This window comes from Nannospalax galili, unplaced genomic scaffold (genome assembly GCF_000622305.1).
Source record: "Nannospalax galili isolate Female #2095 unplaced genomic scaffold, S.galili_v1.0 scaffold510, whole genome shotgun sequence".
Taxonomy (NCBI): Eukaryota; Metazoa; Chordata; class Mammalia; order Rodentia; family Spalacidae; genus Nannospalax; species Nannospalax galili.
The window spans coordinates 3,243,225-3,249,630 of NW_008329677.1; the positions used below are offsets into that span (position 1 = coordinate 3,243,225).

At 40.6% G+C, this 6,406-nt stretch overlaps 1 pseudogene; it reads left to right on the plus strand.

Annotated features, from left to right (window-relative positions):
- The first annotated feature begins 764 nt into the window (after positions 1–764).
- On the plus strand, positions 765–4,166 carry LOC115071777 (annotated as a pseudogene).
- Positions 4,167–6,406: the final 2,240 nt, after the last annotated feature.

Below are 6,406 nucleotides of genomic sequence, written 5' to 3' on the forward strand. Positions count from 1 at the left end.
CCTATCTTGCCCAGTGTTGTGTCACCAATGCCCACAAGGGTGCTGGGCACAACTAGATGCGTAGTACATACTGACTGAATGAATCAACCAGTCTTTTCAGACTCCAGGGGGAAAAAAAAAACAAAAAAAACCTGATCTAAGCAGTTACACTGGCTGCCGTTTTGCTTCAAGATAGTAAACTGAGTCATACTTAGTCAAAGACTCATTTGAACATACGTTAATGGTTTGTCAAATCAGATCAGATGTGGTAGAAAAAGAAAATAAAAAATTAAAAGTCAAACTGGAGAAATGGCTCAGCAGTTAAGAGCCACTGGCTACTCTTGTAGAGGACCCAGATTCAATACCCAGCACCCAATGTCAGCTAACAACCATCTGTAACTCCAGTTCCAGGGGTTCTGATGCCCTCTTCTGGCTTCTGAAGGCATTGCATGACATGAGTGCACTTACACACATGTAGACAGTGCACTCATACACATAAAAAATTCAAAATAAATTTTTTTAAATTAAAAGTCAAAACTTGTCTCATTCTTGTTTCCTGTTAGATGCATTTATCCACCTAAAAATAAAGTCTATACTTGCTTAAATATTTGACTCTAGTGTATGGTTAGCACAACTCAGAGTACATGGCACTGAGTTAGGTCTGGCTCCATGCATTTCTCATCCTGAGAATATGCTTATGCAGTAGTTCTCAAGGTTTATCATTTCAAGTTTGTCCTGTGGGAGCAGCCAGGGAGAGAGGAGTGTGCCCGTCTCCTCTCCCCACTATGGTGTGTGCTTGTCCCCTCATTGGAGTGCTCTGAAAGAAGTTGTCTGTCAAAATAGTCACTTTGCCAGCTCTGTTCAAGGCTCCCATTTGAGCAGATATTGTGAGTTTAGCTCACAACAGCTTACATGAAAAGAACAGACAGCCCTGTGCCATCAGTGAATTAGCAGATGGTTCAGACCAGTGCTGAGGCTAGGGTGCTGGCAGAGCTGTGACTTGAATCCCCAGTGTTTGACTCAATGTTCATCCAAAGGGTGCCTTTGGATGTATGTGTTGAGGAAACCACATGTTTGCACCAACCCAAATCTGGCATCATTAGCACTGCAGAGTGAACATGAGTCCAAAGTGAAATGCCATCTGCTCTGCCCTGGCTGCCTCAGCCTTACTAACATTGCTCATGTCTGAAGGTCAATGTATTGAGGAAGCTCCTTATCATCCTTTGGTGGGTGAAGATAAGACCAAGGAGGCTATCTTGCTTCTTAAAAACCTTAAAGCTTGTGGTCTATGTCTCTCAGCGAATGAGAGCTGGTAAGGGAAAAATGAGACGTCACTGTCATATCCTGCACAGGTGACTCTGCATCACCTACAATGAAAACCACAATCATTAAAGCCTTCAGAAACATTACCGTAATTGCTTTGCTCAGTGTAAGCAAACTGAAATATTGTAGCTTGCTTCTGGTGAGCAAGTGGGACATTAGATGAATGGTATGGCAGTTGACATAAGGCTGCTTCTCTAAGAGTAATTATAACCTTCCTATGCAAAAGGTGATAAACACAGACCTCAGCAGAATCTTGAAAAGTCCAATAAGGAAAAAGCCCTCCAAGCACAATGCAAGAAGATTCATCACTGAGCCCTGAAGGAGAATCCGAGAAGAACCTGAGAATCACGTTGAAGCTAAATGTACATGCAAAGACTATGCTCTGGACCATTCTTCACCTAGCCAACAATCAGAAAACTGGGGTGAAGAAAGTAACAGGAATAGAAGCAGTGGTGACAAAATCAGGTTAGCAGGGCTGTGGGCAAGAGAGGGGAAGGAAGGAAAGAAGGCTATGGGTTTGAGATGCTGAAAATGCGTTGGGGGTAAAAAGCTGCAGCTACTAAGAAACCAACAGCTGAGAAGAATCCTGCCACAGAAGAGAAGCTTCTGTATAAACTATTAGCATCTGTTTCATTCCATAAAGGTCAAACAGAGACAGCTTCTTTGAATAAAAACCTGATCAAAGATGCAGTGAGAAAAAAACAATTTTGTATCCTCACAATCAGCTGGAAAGCTTGTGAGAACACAGATTTCTGGGCCTGATGGTGTCCTGGAGGCATTTATACTAGCTCTTGAGAACCGTCAAACTTTTAGGAATTTTGCAAACCAATTATGAAACACAATCATAGATTTTTAAAAAATATTTTTATTGATTTAAGAATTTCACACAATGTATTTTGATCATATTCAGACCCCTCACCTGTCTCAACCCTCACCTTACTACTCCCCCGATTTCATATCTTCTGTTATTAGTTTTTTAAAAGCTCTATCAAGTACAATCTGTGTTTGCCAAGTGCTCCTGGGTGTGGGTCTGTCTCTTGGAGTTTGGTCAACCTACCTGGTACGACAGCACTAAGGAAAATAGCTCTCCCTCTCCTACTATCTGTAAATTGTCAATAGAGCCTCAACTAGGGCTGGAACTTCCTGCCCACCTCCCCATCGATGCTGGGGCCCCTGTCTGGCTTGGGTTTGCATAGGTCTTGTGCATGCTGTCATAAGTGCTGTGGGTTCATATGTACAACTACCCTGTTGTGTCCAGACATCAGTTTCCTTGTATACATCTACCACCTCTGGCTCTTATCTTTCTGCACCACCCCTTTCCACAATGATCCCTGAGCCTTGGAAGGAGAGGGTACATACAATATAGGTGTCCCATTTAGGGTTAGGACTTTGCAGTCTCTTATTCTATGCATGTTGATCATTTGTGGATCTCTGTGTTAATCGTCATAAGCTACAAGAACATTCTCTGGTGAGAGTTAAGAGATACACTAATCTATAGGTATAAGAATGAGGTTAATATTAGTTTTTATAATCATAAAATTTATGATTAAAGAAGTTATGTTAAAATAAGCTACAGGTCTGTGGAGGTGGCTCAGTAGTTAAAGCACTTGCCACACAAGACTGAAGACTAGAGCTCAGATCCAAAGAACCCATAAAAAAGCTGGGTGGGTGTGGCTTCCCACCTGTAATCTCAGTGCTATGGTGGCAGAGAGAGGAGATCCTTGGAGCAAACTAGCTAGGTAGAACAGCTGAAATGGCAAGCTCTAGGTTCAGCTAGAGAACTTACCTCTATATATAAGATGGAACGAGATCAAGGAAGATACCTGACATCAACATGTATGCTCAGGGCTTCATATGTATGCTCACATACATGCATGTGCACCCACACATATGAACATGCATGCATGCATCCAAACACATATGCATATGCAAAATTAAAGTTACATTTCCTAACAGTTGTCTCACACATTTCTGTTATCATCTCTGTTATCCCACTCTTGAGGATATTCACATCTTCGGGACTTGTGTGGTATCCACAGGGTAGAGTGCGCTACTGCGTGTGTGTCTATACCTCACACCTCAATCACTGGTGTCAAGTTGTAGCTGCAAATTCACCATGTTGGACAGATTTACACCACAGAAATAGGCAAGCCCTACATATCTGGGCTTGAGTGAGTCATTTTGTCAACTGTCTATATTTAAGCAATAATAGACAAAAATTGTAATGATACAGACCAAGTTTAAAGTGTGTCTACTTGTAGCTATTGCACTGTGAATAGGAAGACAGTTTTAAAAACAAAAATCACAGAAATAGTCTTCCAAAATTTGAAAACTGATCTGATTCAGCAAAGAAGACGCTCACCATTAAGGAAGTGACATTCTGACATAGATCTTCCTTTTGTCTCAGTTTCCTCTTACTCCTTAATGTAAATACAAACATCAGCTAACATTCATGTTGGAACTGTACTCATTAATCAGTTGCACCCAGTTGTTTCTGATACAAGTTTTGCAAATGGCAATAAAAGCAGTCTGTCAAAACCAACTATCTACATGAAATTTGTATTAGTATTAAATATTTTATTGTTGTCTCTAAATTGTGTGCTACAAATCCTAGATGTCAGCAAAATATATGTATATATGCACATATTCTTTTTCCAGATTGCCAATTGTTGAACACTTACCAGCACACCACGGTTTGTCGCTTCGACCAGCTTCAGATTCTGTGGAACAGAGTTAAGACATCTACATTTGTATTTCTAAAAATTTCCCAAGAATGTTGGTCCTGCTGTTCTGGAGACCACACTCTGAGCTCTGACTTAAAGGAAAAGGAAGCTTTCATCTTTGGTCCTCCTATTGATGGTTAGACTCACCTCCCTCACTCGGTCACCAGATACATGATTGGCTTCTGTTGCAGATGACATTACAATTTAATTGAGAAGTCAATATTTTCTCAATACATGGTAAATCTTGAGGCAAAACAAAGAGACACGAACTCTGTCTAACCACAGTCAGTTCACCATTGTAACAAAGTAAACTGGAGAATTCACTTGCCAACAGTCATTCCAAATGCCCCACTATTAGAATCAATACAAGAAAGACCTTGCTAATGTGCAAACATGATGCCTGACAGGCAAGCAATAGCAAACCACTAAATCCTAAACACAATGGCCTGCCTCTTTCCCAGATGAAGGTCAGGCATTCATCCATCCATCCTTCCCTGCACACGGCTTGCTTCTTGTAAAAGCCAACTCCATCAGTAAACGTTTTCTTCTTTCTTTGTAGATCTCAGATTGACAGAAGAATATTACTCACTACACTGTGATTAAGAGAATAGGACTTGAAATGAGCAGTTTGGGTTAGAATCCCAGCTCAGCCAGGTGATGCTGAACTAGATACTTGAGCTCCCATGTTCCAATAGAAATGGAGATAATAGTTTTACTTTATATGGTCATTTAAGAATTCAGTCGGGTGATAATATTTATGGTGCCTAGAACACATCCTGGTATATGAATGCTAATGAGATAATTAGTTCAGTTTGTAATTGGCCTGTACATTTTATTATTTTTATTCTCAGAGAATTTCATACATACATACAATATATTTCAATCATATTCATCCTCCACTACCCACCACCAGCTCCGCCCAGGACCCCCCCACATTCCCTCCCACCTTCATATCCTCTTTTTTTATAACCCATGAGTCCAATTAGTGCTGCCTATGTATATGCATGGATGTGGCACTATCCACTTGAGCATGGTCAACCTAGAAGGGACCACATCCCTAAAGAAGATTGACTCTCCCTCCCACCTTGGCAACCATCTACTGTCAATAGCTCCTAAGGTAGAGCTGGTAGCTCAGTTTCTCTCCCTTTTCCATGCTGGAATGTTGCGTGGCTTTGATCTTGAGCTGATCTTGCACAGGCAACCACAGCTGCCATGAGTTTGTGATTACAGCCGTCCTGTCATGCCCAGAAGACACTATCTTACCCCAGTGCTCCACAACCTCTGATACTTACATCTTTCCACCTCCTTTTCCACAATGTTCCCTGAGCATTGGGAGGATGGGATGTGCTATAGATGCCCTCTTTATGACTAAGCACTCCACTGACAGTTGTTCTATACATTTTGGCCAGTTGTTAATCTCTGTATTAACCACTGTCCACTGCAGAAAGATGCCTCTCTGATAAGGACTAAGTGTTGCACTAATCTGGGAGTGTAAAGATACGTATTTAGAAGGTAGTTTGCTACTATATCCATTCAGCAAAATTGTAGTAGGTTAACCACTAGGGCCTATGACTTCCCCAGCTACAGATTCTTAGCTGTATTTAAAGTACCAGACATGAGCTCCTTCCTATGGAGCAGACCTTAAATTCAATCAGAAAGCAGTTGATAACCCCATGACATTCATGCCACGTTTGCACACATGGGTATATCTTCCTATACCAGTCATTATTGTATCTCATAGGATTCACAGCGGAATAAGACTGTTGATGACTTTTCTCCCTCAGCAGCTTGTGTAACACCTTCTAGTACTATGAAAGCTAGCCAGCAGGGAAGTTTCCAGGTCAGTACCAGCTTGATTTCTCCAAGTTCTGTGAACTATCATAATTTCATAATTTATATTATTTTTAACACTATAATACAATAAACACCTATGAATATAGTCAATATAATATTCAATTTGCAGCTAACACATTCTTCTCCCCCACTCTTTACCTAGATTTCCACAATCAGTGTAACCATGGGCTTGACAGTTTCTGTTTATTATTATTAATTTACAATTTGCATACAAAATAATGGGTTTCATAATAATGTTTTCATAAATAAATACCATTGTACTTTGCTCCTATTTGTCTCCCCATCTCTCCCTTGTTCCTGATCCTCTTCCTACTGGTCCCTTCCATCCCTCTATAGTTTCCATCTGCTTTCATGTTGTGTATGTATGTGAGTGTGTGTGTGTGTGTGTGTTACACACACATACATGTATAAGAGCTAAATATGGATTCTGAATATGAGAGAAAATACATGACATTGGTCTTTCTTTTCCCACATTACCCTCCTTTGTCCTCTCCTCCCCTGAGGAGATATATATATATGTATATATA